Consider the following 19295-nt stretch of genomic DNA (forward strand, 5'->3'; position numbering starts at 1 on the left):
TCTAACACAGGAAGACCCGTAGGTTAATAGCGAAATGCAGACTGTTCTTTACTACACAGGTACACAGACTCTAATCCCACCAGAGTGCTTCAGACTTTCAGAAAGGCAGCAGAAAAACAGATTCTCTGCAAACATTTCAGGTCAACGACTCTTTGGCAAAACTGGGAAACAAAGGAAGTTGGTTTTAAGTTGCAGAGGAGGCAGGGAATAAGATAAAGAGAGTATGAGAGAGATCAGGGTTTGCAATAGACTAGGACTCGGTGGCTCCCTGCACTGTTGTAACGGTCAACCCAAATTTGAGGGACTTTCTCACCTTTGCTGGAGCACACTGCAGTTTTCCATCCAATGCTGAATTCAAGTCAGTTGTAGGGTAAGGTAACTGGTGGAAATGCTCATCATTCATGACCACCACCATTCACTTTGAGAGGCTGGTCTGATGTGATGATGTAATCAGGTAAAGGGTTTTTAGCGTGCTTGGTGTTTTGTTTTTTTGGTGTTCAATAAATGAGTTACTACAGCTTTTTTGAAACATAAAAATGCCTCTGCTGTTTTATTTGTGAAAACTTATAATGGTGACTCTGGGAAATTATTGAACGTGTCGGCCAGTGCAGTCTCTTTGAAACTGCCAAAGTTTTGGGAGCAAAATGGCGTTGGTTCGTTCACCTGTGAGTCTGTTGGGGTCATATATTGTGTTCAGTGCTCCCGCTGTGGCCTCTTGTATATTGGTGAGACCTGACGTAGATTGGGAAACTGCTTCGCCGAGCACAGTGGCGGCGCTAAGGTGGTGCTAGCTGGTGCTATAGCCCCAGCAGAAATTGCAATAGCACCAGCGTAGCACCACCAAGAAATTAACTGAAATTTCACATACAAATTGCAGCTGCTTTGCTTTCTCTGTATAGTTTCGTATACAGCTTGTTTCTCCAGTTGATCTAGTGAAACAGTGACCCCAATTAACACAGGACCCACGCAGCAATACAGTTATAAACTCTGTCAGAACTTCTGCTTATTCGTTCGTTGTCAATGCCTTGGCGTTGCTGTCCTCAGATCAGTTAAGCTGATCAAAAGATCACTTAAGGTGGTGATGTCACTCACTCTCACTCACGCGACAGATTGATAATGTACATCCAGGCGCAGATCGGTGGTCTCGCGAGACTAACGGATGTCACACACACACATTATGCTTTTACAAGCTAGCGTGCATTATTTTGGCCAGCGTGAAAAATGGATTGACTTTTAGTGAGAAAACGACCTCAGCTAGAGGAATCAGTGGTGTCTCAGCCTGAGCCTGTCTTAATTGAAAGTGACATGCAGAAAGAAGTAAGGCGGATGAGGACGACAGCAGTTCATCGAAGGAGTGTGAGGGCGAAGTAGAGGAACAAGAAATGGAGCGGGATTTGGCAGAGAACGTGGATGAAGCTGCTCTTAGTGCTAGTGAGAATGCTGATGTTAGCCTGCAGCCTGAGGAAGCACCCCGTCGGCCAGCATTAAAAAAGTACCCTTCGCTGCTCGCAACAAGTTTGGCAATCAACAAAGGAGTGGCTGGTTTGACTGACTGGAATATCCAATCACAAAAGCTACCACGTTGTGCTTCGCATGCAGGCATTTCCTGTGTGGAGGAACACACATCAAAGTTGCTGGTGAACGCAGCAGGCCAGGCAGCATCTCTAGGAAGAGGTACAGTCTACGTTTCGGGCCAAGATCCTCAGTCAGGACTAACTAAAAGAAGAGCTAGTAAGAGATTTGAAAGTGGGAGGGGGAGGGGGAGATCCAAAATGATAGGAGAAGACAGGAGGGGGAGGGATGGAGCCAAGAGCTGGACAGTTGATTGGCAAAAGGGATATGAGAGGATCATGGGACAGGAGACCCAGGGAGAAAGAAAAGGGGGAGGGGGGAAAATCCAGAGGATAGGCAAGGGGTATAGTGAGAGGGACAGAGGGAGAAAAAGGAGAGTGAGAAACAGAATGTGTGTATATAAATAACGGATGGGGTACGAAGGTGGGGTGGGGCATGAGTGGAAGTTTGAGAAGTCAGTGTTCATGCCATCAGGTTGGAGGCTACCCAGACGGAATATAAGGTGTTGTTCCTCCAACCTGAGTGTGGCTTCATCTTTACAGTAGAGGAGGCCATGGATAGACATATCAGAATGGGAATGGGACATGGAATTAAAATGGGTGGCCACTGGGAGATCCTGCTTTCTCTGGCGGACAGAGCGTAGGTGTTCAGCGAAACGGTCTCCCAGTCTGCGTCGGGTCTCGCCAATATAAAGAAGGCCACATCGGGAGCACCGGACGCAGTATATCACCCCAGGCGACTCACAGGTGAAGTGTCGCCTCACCTGGAAGGACTGTCTGGGGCCCTGAATGGTAGTGAGGGAGGAAGTGTAAGGGCATGTGTAGCACTTGTTCCGCTTACAAGGATAAGTGCCAGGAGGGAGATCGGTGGGGAGGGATGGGGGGGACGAATGGACAAGGGAGTTGCATAGGGAGTGAACCCTGCAGAAAGCGGGGGGGGGGGCGGAGGGAAAGATGTGCTTAGTGGTGGGATCCCATTGGAGGTGGCGGAAGTTACAGAGAATATGTTGGACCCGGAGGCTGGTGGGGTGGTAGGTGAGGACAAGGGGAACCTTATTCCTAGTGGGGTGGCGGGAGGATGGAGTGAGAGCAGCTGTGCGTGAAATGGGGGAGATGCATTTGAGAGCAGAGTTAATGGTGGAGGAAGGGAAGCCCCTTTCTTTAAAAAAGGAGGACATCTCCCTCGTTCTGGAATGAAAAGCCTCATCCTGAGAGCAGAAGCAGTGGAGACGGAGTAATTGCGAGAAGGGGATGGCATTTTTGCAAGAGACAGGGTGAGAAGAGGAATAGTCCAGATAGCTGTGAGAATCAGTAGGCTTATAGTAGACATCAGTAGATAAGCTGTCTCCAGAGATAAAGACAGAAAGATCTAGAAAGGGGAGGGAGGTGTCAGAAATGGACCAGGTAAACTTGAGGTCAGGGTGAGAGTTGGAGGCAAAGTTAATAAAGTCAACGAGCTCTGCATGCTTGCAGGAAGCAGCGCCAATGCAGTTGTCTATGTAGTGAAGGAAAAGTGGGGGACAGATAGCAGAATAGGTTTGGAACATAGATTGTTCCACAAAGCCAACAAAAAGGCAGGCATAGCTGGGACCCATATGGGTGCCCATAGCTACACCTTTAGTTTGGAGGAAGTAGGAGGAGCCAAAGGAGAAATTATTAAGAGTAAGGACTAATTCCACTAGACGGAGCAGAGTGGTGGTAGAGGTGAGCAGGTTAGGTCTGGAATCCAAAATGAAGCGGAGAGCTTTGAGACCTTCCTGATGGGGGATGGAAGTATATAGGGACTGGACATCCGTGGTGAAAATAAAGCGGTGGGGGCCAAGGAACTTAAAATCATCGAAAAGTTTAAGAGCGTGAGAAGTGTCACGAACATAGGTAGGAAGGGATTGAACAAGGGGAGGACATGGAGGACATGGGTTCCATTCTGAGTCTATCTTCACTGTCACCAGTTACCACAACTGGCGGAAAGCTACAACAGCTTTCAAAACCCACCATGCAAGTGCAGCTCATAAGTTTGCTATGGAGGTATGAGCCGAATTCAGATTGAGAAAACAAGATGGTTCAAGATGAAAGCTACAACAGCTTTCAAAACCCACCATGCAAGTGCAGCTCATAAGTTTGCTATGGAGGTATGAGCCGAATTCAGATTGAGAAAACAAGATGGTTCAAGATTGGGAAATATGCCTGACAAAGGACATGCAAAGATTGTCCAAGAAAATCGTGAGTATATGAGAGCTGTGGTTGAATCTCTAGCAAGGACAGACAGTGAATGACACAGTGGAATTTCTAGCTCCAATGAGACCCTACTGCGATGCATTCATAGATTTATACAAACTAATCTGCATATCACTGACTCTACCTGTGACATCTGCCTCATGCAAACGGAGTTTCTCTTGCCTCAGACGCCTCAAAAACTACCCAAGGAATAGCAGTGGCGATGCTCGGAACAGCAACTTGGCCCTGTTGACCATAAACAGCCAGAGGACCAAAGCACTTGACATCCAGAAAATCATTAATGCTTTCACCACCAATCACAACAACAGACGCATTGTGCTTCTCTGAAAACAACAATGGTGAGTGCAGTTGATTTTTGTTAAATTTGGACCAAGAATAATGATGATGATTATTATTATTATTTTGTGGTGGATGCCCCATAGTCCTTATGTTTCCTGCAAATCCTAAACTATTATATTTACTGCTATTAAGCCTGCTGGTTTTGCTTAGACTTCCAAGTGGTGATTCTGTTGATTTTTGTTTTAAATTCAGTAGCCAAATTAACTGAGGTATTGCATGGTCAGAGTACGATTTGTCCAACTCCTGGTAAAGCCTTGCATCTGTTGTTTGCCTTATTTGACTTTAATAACGGTGTATCTTTTGGCATTGTCTGTCTATGTAATGCGAATAGCAGTGGACATTGTGGGTTAGTGTTGTGTTTTTCAGTTGAAAAGCACGCAATTGACGCTGATTGCGGGATTGCTGCGTGATTCACGTTGTGTGCTGTGGGTCAAATGCTCTGTCGGTTTGTTTGTTTATGCTCTGTGTTGTCTCCAATGCTGTTGAGACTGTCACAGTTCACTTCTATATTATATTTATCAATTGCTGTTGCTTGTGAATCAACAGAGACATTTATAGTAGACACATAATGCTTGAAACTGACTTTTGAACGCCACGTATATGGCCTTGCGAATACATATTACCATAGGGTACATCCTTCAGCCCCATCACTGAATAATTCAGCCCCACTGTAGCACCAGCAAGGAAAAGTCTCTGGCGCCGCCATTGGCCGAGCATCTACGCTCCATCTGCCAGAACAAGTGGGAACTCCCAGTGGCCACCCATTTTAATTCCACTTCCCATTCCAATATGTCCATCCATGGCCTCTTCCACTGTCGGGATAAGGCCACACTCAGGTTGGAGGAACAACGCCTTTTGGGTAGCCTCCAACCTGATGGCATGAACATCGATTTCTCAAATTTCCAATAATGCTTCCACACCCCACCCCCACTTCACCATTTGCCATCCACGTCCCTCGCTCATGTTATCTCCTTGCCCACCCATTGCCTCCTCTGGTGCTCCTCTCCCCACCCCCTTTCCTCTTTCTTCCATGGCCTTCTGTCTCTTTCACCAATCAGCTTCCCAGCTCTTTGTTTCATCCCCTCCCCCTCCAAGTTTCACCTATCGCCTGGTGTTTCTCTCTCCCCTCCCCCTCCCCCCACCTTTCAAATCTACTCCTCAGCTTTTTTTCTCCAGTCCTGCTGAAGGGTTTCGGCCTGAAACGTCGACTATACTTTTTTTTCCATAGTTGCTGCCTGGCCTGCTGAGTTCCTCCAGTGTTTTGTGTGTGTTGCTTGAATTTCCAGCATCTGCAGAATTTCTCGTTTAGAAATATAGAAAACCTACAGCACAACACAGGCCCTTCGGCCCTTGATGCCGTGCCGAACATGTACTTACTTCAGAAATTACCTAGGCAGCATCGCCTATTGATGAGAAGGCAAAGAGCAATGAAACCTCACTGGAGACCACTGACGGCAGCAGGATCCAGACTTACAGAACACGATGGGTGACATTACACATGGGACTTCGTCCTGGCTAGAGCGGTTAGACCTCTGCTCGATGCAGGTTTCCTGTGTGCCCCAGGACTGTTGGTTAATCTTAAAATCTGCCAGCTTGTGGATGTCAAGGACTTTGGGTTGTTACCCTGCTTTGCCAGTAAGTTCCCCACAACGACTCTTTCTAGCGCATGCATCACTACATGTGAGTTTACTTGACTGCTGGGTGAATTCCCAAGCCCACATTCTCTGTGACAGTCAGAAAACATGGGGTTGAGTACCACACTTCCACAACTGGCCTGATTCTCTGGGAACTGCTGTAGTTCTTAGCACCGTGGGGTTTGATTGGACCCACAAAAGCTGGCAACCGCAAAGACTGAGTTTGCCAAACTTGGCATTGTATGTCTGTCAAATAGCCCAAGCTTCACCCCTCCATATGGTTCCTAAATCCGATGGTGATTGTCACCCATCTGGTGATTACCAACACCTTAATGAGGTCACCACCTCCGATCAGTTCCCGGTCCCACACATCCAAGACTTTTCAGAATGTTTCAATGGAAAGTAAGTTTTTCCCGAAGTCAATCTAGTTAGGGGCTACCATCAGGTGCCTGTGTGCTTGGAGGACATTACAAAATAGCTGTGGCAACCCCATTTGGCCTCTGAGTGCATGCTATTTGGGCTGAAAAATGCAGTACAGACTTTCCAAAGGCTGATGGACTCTGTAGACTTAAGACTTAAGATTTTGTTTTTGTGTACCTGGATGACATACTTGTACCCTGTGCGTCCAAACCTGAACACTTACCCCATCTCCGCATACTTCGAGCACTTAAGCCAACATGGGTTGATTATTAACCCTGCTAAATGCCAGTTTAGGTTGTCAACCATTGACTTTCACAGCCATCGCATCCCTGCAGAGGGTGTGAAATTCCTCCCATCAAAAGTAGCCACTATGATGGATTTCCCACCACCCCACACTACTAAGAAGTACAGCAGTTTTTAGGTATGGTGAATTTTTACCACTGCTTCATTTTGCAAGCTGCTGAACTTGGGCTTCCTCACCGTCAAACCCGCAGATGAGGGGGTTACCGTAGGAGTCTAGCAGACAGACCTCTACCTTGCTGAGGCCAGGCGACAACTCTCAGACACCTCCCCTTACCTACCCCTTGAACAGGACCCCACTAAGGAACACCAGGCCATTGTCTCCCACACCATCACCGACTTTATTAGCTCTGGGGATCTCCCATCCACCGCCACCAACCTCATAGTTCCCACACCCCGCACTTCACATTTCAACCTCCAACCCAAGATCTACAAACCCACTTGTACATGTAGACACATTGTTTCAGCTTGCTCCTGCCCCACTGAACTCATATCTGCATACCTTGACTCTGTTTTATTCCCCCCCCCCCCCGAGTTCAGTCCATTCCCACCTACATCCGTGACACTTCACACGCTGCGGATCTTTTCAAATATTTCAAGTTCCCTGGCCCAGAGCATCTGATTTTCACCATGGATGTCCAGTCCGAATACATCTCCATCCCCCACCAGGAAGGCCTCAGAGCTCTCTGTTTCTTTCTGGACACCAGACCCAACCAGTTTCCCTCTACCACCAATCTCCTCCGTCTGGTGGAACTTGTCCTCACTCTCAATAATTTCTCCTTCAGTTCCTCCCACTTCCTTCAAACTAAAGGTGTAACCATGGGTCCCAGCTGTGACTGCCTTTTTGTCAGTTACATGGAACAGTGTATGTTCCAAGCCGACACTGGTGTCACTCCCCCACTTTTCCTACGCTGCTTCGATGACTGCATTGGTGCTGCTTCCTGCACCCACACCGAGCTCGTCGACTTCATCAACTTTGCCTCCAACTTTTACCCTCCCCTCAAAAATACCTGGTCCATTTCCAACACCTCCCTCCCCTTTCTCGACCTCCCTGTCTCTGGAGACAGCTTATCTACTGATGCCTCTTATAAACTCACAGACTCTCACAACTACCTGGACTATACCCCTTCCCACCCTGTTACTTGTCAAAATACCATCCCCTTCTCTCAATTTCTCTGTCTCAGGATGAGGCTTTTCATTCCAGAATGAAGTAAATGTCCTCTTTCTTCAAAGAAAGGGGCTTCCCTTCCTCCACCATTAACGCTGCCCTCAACAGCACCTCTTCCATTTTGGGCAGTTCTGCTCTTACCCCACCCTCCGGCCATCCTACCAGGGATAGGGTTCCTCATCCTCACCTATCACCCCACCAACCTCTGCATCCAGCATATAATTCTCTGTAACTTCCACCACCTCCAATTGGATCCCACCACCAAGGCCACCTTGCTCTCCCCCACCACCCCACCACCCGCAGGAATCACTCCCAATGCAACTTATATTCCATCTGGGTAGCCTCCAACCTGACGGCATGAACATCGATCTCTCGAACTTCTGGTAATGGACACCCCGCCCCCCCCTCACCCCCACCATTCTCCATCCCCTTTTCCCTCTCTCACCTTATCTCCTTGTCTGCACTCTCTGGTGTTCCTCCCCCTTTTCTTTCTTCCAGGGCCTTCTGTCCTCTCCTATTAGATTCCCCCTTCTCCAGCCCTGTATCTCTTGCACCACCCCTCTTCCTGGTTTCACCTATCACCTTGTGTTTCTCCCTCCTCTCTTCCCACTTTTTACTCTGACTCCTCATCCTTTTTTTTGTCCTTCAGTCCTGCTGAAGGATCTCGGTCTGAAATGTCGACTGTACTCTTTTCCATAGATGCTGCCTGGCCTGCTGAGTTCCTCCAGCATTTTGTTTGTGTTGCTGGGATTTCCAGCATCTGCAGAATTTCTCTTGTTTATGCTCTCCCTGTATAGTGCGCTTAAAGGCAATACTCCTAATCAAGTGCTTGACTGGTCAGTGAACAAGACCAGGGCATTTGATGTCACTGAACAAGCTCTTTCCAACACAACTCTATTGGAGCACCCACTCCCCAACACTCCCACAGCCATTACTACTGATGCTTCAATTTATGCTGTGCACGAACAGTTGGTCGGAGGTGTCTGGCAGCTGCTTGCCTTCTTCAGCCGGCAGCTCTGTGCCCTGAAAGGAAATACAGCATGTTTGACTGTGAGCACCCTGGTCTCTATCTGGCTGTCCGCCATTTTTGTTTTCTTCTAGAGGGTTGATAGCTCACAGCATTCATTGGCCACAAACCCCTCGTGCATGCAATGGCCAAAATATCAAACCCTTGGTCAGCAAGGCAGCAACACCACCTGGCCTACATATCAGAGTTCAGATCATATCAAGGGGAAAAATAATGCCATGGTTGATTGCCTTTCATGGCCAGCCATTGAGGCCATACACATAGGGGTTGCCTAAGCCGGCATGGCAGCAACCCAGAGGTCTAGCTTACTGAACAGCAGTCATGAGCCTGCGGTTCGCTGACATTCAGTTCATGGAAGCTGGGATTTCTCTTTGAAAAGAAAAAAACCATAGAAAAAACTACAGCACAGAAAAAGGCCTTTTGGCCCTTCTTGGCTGTGCTGAACCATTTTCTGCCTATTTCCACTGACCTGCACACAGACCATATCCCTCCATACACCTCCCATCCATCTATCTGTCCAATTTATTCTTAAATGTTAAAAAAGAACCCGCATTTACCATCTCGTCTGGCAGCTCATTCCACACTCCCACCACTCTCTGTGTGAAGAAGCCCCCCACTAATGTTCCCTTTAAACTTTTCCCCCTTCACCCTTAACCCATGTTCTCTGGATTTCTTCTCCCCTTGCCTCAGTGGAAAAAGCCTGCTTGCATTCACTCTATCTATACCCATCATAATTTTATATACCTCTATCAAATCTCCCCTCATTCTTCTACGCTCCAGGGAATAAAGTCCTAACCTATTCAACCTTTCTCTGTAACTGAGTTTCTCAAGTCCCGGCAACATCCTTGTAAACCTTCTCTGCACTCTTTCAACCTTATTAATATCCTTCCTGTAATTTGGTGACCAAAACTGAACACAATACTCCAGATTCGGCCTCACCAATGCCTTATACAACCTCATCATAACATTCCGGCTCTTATACTCAATACTTTGATTAATAACGGCCAATGTACCAAAAGCTCTCTTTACGACCCTATCTACCTGTGACGCCACTTTTAGGGAATTTTGTGTCTGTATTCCCAGATCCCTCTGTTCTACTGCACTCCTCAGTTCCTTACTGTGAGGGGATCCAGGAGTGCCTCTACTAACTGTTTGAAGAGAGACAGAGAGAGACATTCATCATTGATGGTTTGTTTGGAAAGGAGAGAGACAGTTATTTACCACTGATATGTTGCTTTTGAAAAGAGAGAGAGGGAGATGAAGATTAACAGTTGGACTGTCACTTTAAGGCATTGGAAGTAACTTTGGATTTTTACTGAGTTTGGAGTTAGAGACAGCACTGAGCAGCTCGAAGGTTGCTATGGTGACCAAAGGCAGATTGTTGATGTTACATTCAAGGACTTGTTGCCTGCTTGTACTCCTTTATAGACAAAGGAGGGAGGGACTCTTTGAATGACAGGTGATGCTCAGCCTGATGAAATAAATGGGAAGTCAGATGATACAGACCTCGGGACACATGATCTGGACACTGAATGAGCATTGCTGTGCCCGCAGAGAAAGTGGGTTTTTGGAGGATCGATCAGGTGAATCGATCCAAATTGCTATTCCAGTTTGAGGAGAAGGGGTTGACTGGTGGGGAGTTGTCTATGTGTCCACCCTCGCCTGGTGATAGCTCCACCACAGAAGACCGGTCCCCCTGGTTAAAGTCACAGTCGGTGACTTGTAAAGGATTTCGGAGGACGACGAGAAGATCGACGGTATCAGCTCACCTGAAGACTCAACTCACTCTCTCTCTCCATCACTACTCAACTAAATACCACGAACTGAACTGAACTGAACTTTACTCAACATCGTAAGGCTGTATCTTTTTATCCCTAGACTTAAAGAAGCTTGGTTTTTTTCATACAAATATATATTCCATACTTACTTTTATATATAATCATTGCTAACCTGTTTAATTTATTTACATTTATATTACTGTACTGTGTAGTTACTAATAAATATTAGTAGTTTATAGCAATACGAGACTCCAAAGTGTTTTCCATCTCTACTGGTTCTTTATCCCCGTCACGGGGTCCGTGACACTTACCATTTACCCTGTATTTTCTACCTTGGTTTGTCCTTCCAAAGTGCAATACCTCACACTTGTCTGTGTTAAACTCCATCTGCCATTTTTCAGCCCATTTTTCCAGCTGGTCCAAATCCCTTTGCAAGCTTTGAAAACCTTCCTCACTGTCCAATACACCTCCAATCTTTGTATCATCAGCAAATTTGCTGATCCAATTTACCACATTATCATCCAGATCATTGGTATAGATGAACCCAGCACTGATCACTGTGGCACACCAAAAGTCACAGGCCTCCACTCTGAGAAGCAATCCTCTACTACCACTCTCTGGCTTCTTCCATTGAGCCAATGTCTAATCCAATTTACCACCTCTCCATGTATATCTAGTGACTGAATTTCCCTAACTAACCTCCCATGCGGGACCTTGTCAAAGGGCTTACTGAAGTCCATGTAGACAACATCCACTGCCTTCCCTTCATCCACTATCCTGGTAACCTCCTCCAAAAACTCCAATAGATTGGTCAAACATGACCTACCATGCACAAAGCCATGTTGACTCTCCCTAATAAGTCCCTGTCTATCCAAATGCTTGTAGATTCTGTCTCTTAGTACTCCCTCCAATAACTTACCCACTACCGATGTCAAACTTAACGGCCTATAATTTCCCGGATTACTTTTCGATCCTTTTTTAAAACAACGGAACAACGTGAGTCATTCTCCAATCCTCCGGCACCTCACCCGTAGACACCGACATTTTAAATATATCTGCCAGGGCCCCTGCGATTTCAACACTAGTTCTCCTTCAAGGTCCGAGGGAATACCCTGTCGGGTCCTGGGGATTTATCCACTTTAATTTGCCTCAAGATAGCAAGCACCTCCTCCTTTTCAATCTGTACAGTTTCCATGATCTCACTACTTATTTCCTTAATTCCACTGACTTCATGCCAGTTTCCTTAGTAAATACAGACACAAAAAACCCATTTAAGATCTCCCCCATTTCTTTTGGTTCTGCACACAGCCGACCACTTTGATCTTCAAGAGGACCAATTTTATCCCTTACAGTCCTTTTACTCTTAATATACCTGTAAAAGCTCTTTGGATTATCCTTCACTTTGACTGCCAAGGCAACCTCATGTCTTCTTTTAGCCCTCCTGATTTCCTTCTTACATATTTTCTTGCACTTTTTATACTCCTCAAGCACCTTATTTACTCCCTGTTTCCTATACATGTCATACAACTCTCTCTTCTTCTTTATCAGAGTTGCAATATCCCCTGAGAACCAAGGTTCCCTATTCCTATTCACTTTGCCTTTAATCCTGACAGGAACATACAAGCTCTGTACTCTCAAAATTTCTCCCTTGAAGGCTTACCACTTACCGATCACATCCTTGCCAGAGAACAACCTGTCCCAATCCACGCTTTTTAAATCCTTTCATTTCTTCAAATTTGCCCTTCTTCCAGTTTAGAACCTCAACTCTAGGACCAGATCTATCTTTATCCATGATCAAGCTGAAACTAATGGTGTTATGATCACTGGAACCAAAGTGCTCCCCTACACACACTTCCGTCACTTGTCCTAACTCGTTTCCTAATAGGAGATCTAATATTGCATCCTCTATATATTGATTTAGAAAACTTTCCTGAACACGTTTTACAAACTCTAACCCATCTAGATCCCTAACAGTATGGGAGTCCTAATCAATATGAGGAAAATTAAAATCCCCTACCACCACAACTTCATGTTTCCTGCAGTTGCCTGCTATCTCTCTGTAGATTTGCACCTCCAATTCTCGCTATTGGGTGGTTTGTAATACAACCCCACTAACGTGGCCATACCTTTCCTGTTTCTCAGCTCCACCCATAAGGACTCAGTAGACAAGCCCTCTAATCTGTCCTGCCTGAGCACTGCTGTAACATTTTCCCTGACAAGCAATGCTACCCCCCCCCACCTTTCATTCCTCTGCCTCTATCGGAAACATTGGAACCCTGGAGTATTAAGCTGCCAGTCCTACCCCTCCTGTAGCCAAGTTTCACTAATTGCTATGATGTCATAATTCCACATGTCAATCCACACCCTCAACTCGTCCGCCTTCCCCGCAATACCCCTAGCATTGAAATATATACACCTCAGAAGATTTTTACCACCACTCACAACCTTTCTATCAGCGGCTTTGCTTGGACTTTTAACATCATTTATTTTCACCCCAGCCCCACTGTCAGCTCTGGCACTCTGGTTCCCATCCCCCTGCAAATCTAGTTTAAAGCCTCCCCAACAGCACTAACAAACCTCTGTGAAAGGATATTGGTCCCCTTGTAGTTCAAGTGCAACCCGTCTCTCTTGTACAGGTCCCACCTGCCCCAGAACAGGTCCCAATGATCCTGAAATCTGAAACCCTGCCCCCTACAAGTTCCTTAGCCACTTGTTCATCCTCCAGAGCATCCTATTCCTACCCTCACTGGCACATGGCACAGGTAGCAATCCTGAGATTACCACCCTAGAGGTCCCGCTTTTCAACTTCCTACCAAGCTCTCTATACTCACTCTCCAGGACCTCCTCACTCTTCCTTGCTATGTCATTGGTACCGATGTGCACCACGACATCTGGCTGATCACCCTCCCACTTCAGAATGTCATGCAATCGATCAGAGACATCCTTGACCCTGGCACCTGGGAGGCAACAAACCATCCTGGATTCTCTGTCACGACCACAGAACCTCCTATCTGTACCTCTAGCTATCGAGTCCCCTATCACTACCGCTCTCCTCTTTTTATACTTTATAGTCGCCAAACAATTGGTACTAGAACGTACAATCATCACAGCGATATTTGATTCTGTGCTTCACACTCCCTGGATTACAAATATTAAATATTAAAGATATTAAAAATAGTTAATATTAGTAAATATTAAAATTTTAAATTATAAATCATAAATAGAAAATAGAAAAATGGGAAGTAAGGTAGTGCAAAAAAAACCAAGAGGCAGGTCCGGATATTTGGAGGGTACGGCCCAGATCTGGGTCAGGATCCGTTCAGCAGTCTTATCACAGTTGGAAAGAAGCTGTTCCCAAATCTGGCCGTACGAGTCTTCAAGCTCCTGAATCTTCTGCTGGAGGGAAGAGGGATGAAAAGTGTGTTGGCTGGGTGGGTCGTGTCCTTGATTATCCCGGCAGCACTGCTCCGACAGCATGGATTGTGTGATGTGTGATGGTTTGTGTGATGTGCTGCGCCGTGTTCACGATCTTCTGCTGCTTCTTTCTGTCTTGGACAGGACAACTTCCATACCAGGTTGTGATGCACCCTGGAAGAATGCTTTCTACGGTGCATCTATAAAAATTAGTGAGGGTTTTAGGGGACAGGCCAAATTTCTTTAGTTTTCTCAGAAAGTAAAGGCACTGGTGGGCCTTCTTTGCAGTGAACTCTGCTTGGTTGGACCAAGTCAGGTCATTTGTGATATTGAGCCAGAGGAACTTAAAGCTTTTGACCTGTTCCACTTGCTCCACCCTCCCTTCTGCACTGCAGAACCAGACTCAGTGCCAGAGATCTGTCTGCTGCAGCTTGTCCCAGGTAAGTCATCCCCCCCCGCCAACAGTATCCAATGCGGTATACTTGTTGTTGAGGGGAATGGCCACAGCTCTGCCTGCCCTTTCCCCTTCCCTCGCCTGACAGTGACCCAATTTCCTGTGCTCTGCTCCTTTGGCGTAACTACCTCCCTGTAGCTACTATCCATAATCTCATCATTCTCCCGAATGATCCAGAGGTCATCCAGCTCCTGCTCCAGTTCCCTAACACGGTTAGGAGCTGCAGCTGGATGCACTTCTTGCAGGTGTCGTTGTCAGGGACATTGGAGGGCTCCCTGACTTCCCACATCCTGCAAGAGGTGCATTCCAACATTCTGCCTGGCATTCTCTCTACTCTAAACAAACTGGACAAAAAAACTTAGTGGAACCTACCCTGGCCTCTGCCTGTTCTCGCTGAAGCCTGTTGAGCCAAACCTGTCCCACTCTGCTCCCTCTCAATCCACTGCCTGCTGTATATGGTGGTCTGTTTTTAAACCTTGGCGTGCTACGTCACGCGCCTGCGCAGTGCAGACCCTTCTCCCCGAGCAGTGTTTATATAAAAAAAAGACTTCTTGTACCCGATTTCTTCACTCCCTTCTTCTCAGCTGCTTGCTTTGACTGAAACTTCTGTGTGATGTCTCAAGTGGTTGACCTTGTCCCATCGTGCCACCAAACTAGAGATGAATTGTTTTGGACTCCATTCATGGCCTCTCATATCCGGGCTGGAAGGTCTCGTAGATACTGGTTGCACTAAAGCAGGGGTCGGCAACCTTTTTGCCTCTGTGGGCCGGATTGCATATTAATGAGCGGACAGTGGGCCAGATAAATGCCATAAAAAACTTGAAATATGGGAATTATCCATTTAAATACATCTACTTATGTTGTGCCTCAAATTAATGAATAACGCATGCAAGAAAATCATTTGTGCTTAAGGTTGCCTACCTCTGCACTAAGGTTTGTGTGGTACAGCCTTCGTAAGGACATGGATTGTCCTCTGATTGGAGTGCCAATGGGCAAAAATTAACCATCATGTTCAGGGACCATTGGCAACATTTGACATCCCTGAAAAGTTTGACGATGTCAATGTTTTTGATCTCCTTCCCCCCCCAACCTCCTCCCATGGTTTCACGCAATTCCTTACCATGGTAAACCATACCACCACATGGCCAGAAGTCATCCCTCTAGCATCAACAATGGCCGCAAACATGGCTTGGGCATTGTACCTCGGTTGCTCGGTTTGGCACTCCATCTGATATTTCCTCTGACCACGGTCCGCTATTCACATCTAATTTCTGGGCTGCAGTGGCCCAGAACTTCGGTGTTAGATTACATCACACCACGGCGTACCATCCGTAGTCTATGCTCCTTAAAGCATAAGGCTGCTCTGAGGGCTTCCCTGACTGAAGAGTGTTGGCATGATTGAATTGAATTGAATTGAATTAACTATATTTCTTACATCCCTCACATACGTGAGGAGTAAAAATCTTTATGTTACGTCTTCATCTGAATGTACGATGTGCAAATTTTAATAATTTGTAATCAATAGTATGTACAGTAACATATACAACATAGTCAATATAGCTTAGAAACACAATTGTGTCAGCATGAATTAATCAGTCTGATGGCCTGGTGGAAGAAGCTGTCCCGGAGCCTGCTGATCCTGGCTCTAATGCTGCAGTACCATTTCCGGGATGGTAGCAGCTGGAACAGTTTGTGGTTGGGGTGACTCGGGTCGCAATGATCCTTCAGGCCCTTTTTACGCACCTGTCACTGTAAATGTCCTGAATCATGGGAAGTTCACATCTACAGATGCACTGGGCTGTCCACACAACTCTCTGCAGAGTCCTGTGATTGAGGGAAGTACAGTTCCCATACCAGGCAGTGATGCAGCCACAGATGAATTTTCTGCCTTGGATTACTGAAAAACTGGGTCTTGTGGGAGACTGACTGAAGATCCACAACTGAATGACATTACTCAGGATAGCTCACCAATACCTAACCACTAAAGCACACACCAGAGGACGTCATTCCACCGTACTCTTCTTGGTCATACCCCAGTGTTTCTCTACTGCCCTCACAACTGGACCATGATTAAAAGCACCAAGGTAATTTCTGCTCAATGTATAGGTTATTTATTATTGTCAGTGGCTGTCTAGGCAAAACACAGGAGCAAATACTGTGCTCAAAGTACACTAAGACAGATCCTCCCATGCACTGAGCAAGTCTCCAATAGCTCATGGAAAGCTAAAGTGTAATCACTTTAGTTGCAATAAAATTCAATAATTAATGTTGTACCGTATAGCCTACAGTACAATCAGGGACTACTTTATGTTTTAGTAACACGTCGTTGAATGCGCTATTAGGTGCATATTGATCTGTACATGTGTGTCCAGTTTGGATTATGCCAATAAAGAACCATGAAACTTAGCTCCCATCTCCAGCGTTTTTATTAATAGCATTGTTGTGTAACCAGGCCCCATACACAACAAATTGGTGACGAGGTTAATGATCCTACGTCGTATCGGAATACCATGTTTTAATTGATAACGACACTCGGAAGAAGAGCGCAAGGAATGAGCCAAGGAGCGGGAGAAGGAGGCAGAGCGAGGCCGCAAGTCCGAAAGGAAGCAGGAGCACAGCTGGGGTCGGGAACGTCAGGAGACCAAGAGACACAGTCGGAGCCGCAGCACGTCCAGGCGAGACCACAGCCAGCACTGACCCCCAGGGACTGAGGGTCTGCCTGCCCCAGAAGGGAGATAAAAAGGAGTGACACACACATCTAGACGGACTGCGCTCATGGCGCTAGCAAAAAGGACACATGAGTCAAAAAGAAAACAAGGGGAAAGCGGGGCTAAATTAACATAACAAAGATGGCGATGGTTGGAACCATTTGCTAGTGACATTGAAGACTGGGCAACTTACATTGAGAGTTATATTGTGAGGCTAATGGTGTTAATGATGAAAAGAAAGCCAGCATCTTACTCAGTATTATGGGAGCAAAAACATACAGGCTGCTACAGAGCCTGTTAACCCCTGAAAAGCCAGCTGTCAAAACGTTCAAGCAAATAGTAGAAACTCTCCAACAGCAGAACAGAAATGAAGGAAAGAAATGTTCCTGTTGTGGGAACATGTCACATGACCCTGATGACTGCTGGTTTAAAGACAAAGAATGCAGGAACTGTGGCAAACAGGGCCACACTGGCAGAGTATGTAAAGCTAGTAAACAGCAGAGAAAGGACAAAATACAGAGAAACAAGAAACCCCAGAAAGGAAAACACAACAATGTACACAAAATGGAAGAAAGCAGTTCTGATGAAAAGGACTCAGACGAAAGTGAATTTCTTGTCTGCAACTTCACAGTGTGGAAGAGACAGATGATCGAAGAGTAATAAGGATCACTCCACAAGTGGCAGGCGTGAGACTGAAAATGGAGTTGGACACAGGCTCAGCTTTAACAGTGATCTCTGTACATGACTACAAATGACTGTTTTCTCACATACCTCTGAAACGAACTAAACTACTGCTAAAGACTTACACAGGACAGAAAGTGCGTCCCAAAGGAAAAATTAAAGTGACAGTGACCTACGGAAACAAAACACAGCAGCTGAACCTCTATGTACTGAAAAATGGAGGACCATCGTTGCTGGTACGTGAATGGCTCAGGAAAATCCAGTTGGATTGGCACACCATCAAGGCACTAGATGTGTCAAGAAAGGAGAGCAGCTCAGTGGGGAAGATATTCGCAGCTCTCCTCTCACCCACTGTCAACCATTACAACGATGAGGAGGAGCTAGACAGCATCAACGATGAGGACGAATGCAGTATCTGGAGCTGTGACTCAGATGAAGATACAGAGGATGCAAGGAAGACAGATGTTGCCAAAAAGCAGGATGACAAAGACTACCTGGAAGTAAAAGAGCAGATGTACCACGAGAAATTAACATCTCTCAAAAGACAGCTACAGCAGTTACAGGAAGGCACTTTGCAGGAGTATCAGAAAAGGATGAAGAAACTAGATCAACAATACAAGGAAAGAATACAAAATGCAGGGCTTTTTCTACAAATGGAGACAGAACAAGTGGAAAGGAATTATATAATAGAGAAGAAAGCAGCGGTGAAGGAATCTGAAGATAAAAGGATTGAGTTAGAAGAAAAGAAAAAGATGATTGAGAATAAGAGGCTAACAATGGAACTCACAGGACATTCTATGGAGGTAAAGCCAATAATGACAAGGAAACTAGGGAGGAGACCTAATGACCCTGTTCCAATTACAGACAAAAGACGAAAACCTGCACCTGCACAGTTAAATTACTTGTTAACAGATGAACAGATAATGGAAGATCTGTGAACTCTCAATAAGCTTAAATCTCCGAAAAGACCAGCATCTCCGTCTTCTCCTGAACATCTTCCCAGCACTCCTACTGAATCACCAGCACAAAGATATGAAGCACGAATAGAAGATGGAAAGTTATATTATGATAAGAGATGATATCATAAAGGTCAGGCTATCGATTTGGAATCTAAGGAGAATACAAAGATTGGCTGTGTAATTAGCTCAGTTGGAACAAATGAGGTATGGGTAAGGAATACAAGTGATAACACAAAAATGCATATATATCTAGGACAACTGCACAGAGGAATCTTCATTATACGGAGGCGATGTGCTGCCTAGAACTCTTAGCAAGTTGGAGGTGCACATCTTCTTAAGTCCTTATGCTCAGAGGTCAACTTTTCATGACTTTTATATGGAAATCTGTATTAAAACAACAAGTTTATCGTTACCTGGAGAGGCAGAGAAGACCCCCACCCAAGAGACTTGAGTTATAAATGGGTCTTAGACCAAAAGTAAAAAAAAGGCTTGTTATAATTTGACATTATTAAGTTACTAAATAAACAAATGGTATGTTAAGGGTAAACATATTTGTTTAGCATAGTGCCCCAGTAAAAAAAAGTTGATACACTATTAAAATAAAAGG

General features: G+C 45.7%; 1 protein-coding gene and 1 pseudogene across 2 annotated transcripts in view; one reads left to right on the forward strand and one right to left on the reverse strand.

Annotated features, from left to right (window-relative positions):
- mtmr10 (myotubularin related protein 10) overlaps positions 1 to 19295 on the reverse strand; it is a 116514-nt gene that overhangs the window by 65332 nt on the left and 31887 nt on the right. The gene's annotated exons all lie outside the window — the stretch shown is intronic.
- On the forward strand, positions 35 to 19247 carry LOC134358399 (sin3 histone deacetylase corepressor complex component SDS3-like; annotated as a pseudogene).

The sequence above is a fragment of the Mobula hypostoma genome, chromosome 18 (genome assembly GCF_963921235.1).
Source record: "Mobula hypostoma chromosome 18, sMobHyp1.1, whole genome shotgun sequence".
Lineage (NCBI taxonomy): Eukaryota > Metazoa > Chordata > Chondrichthyes > Myliobatiformes > Myliobatidae > Mobula > Mobula hypostoma.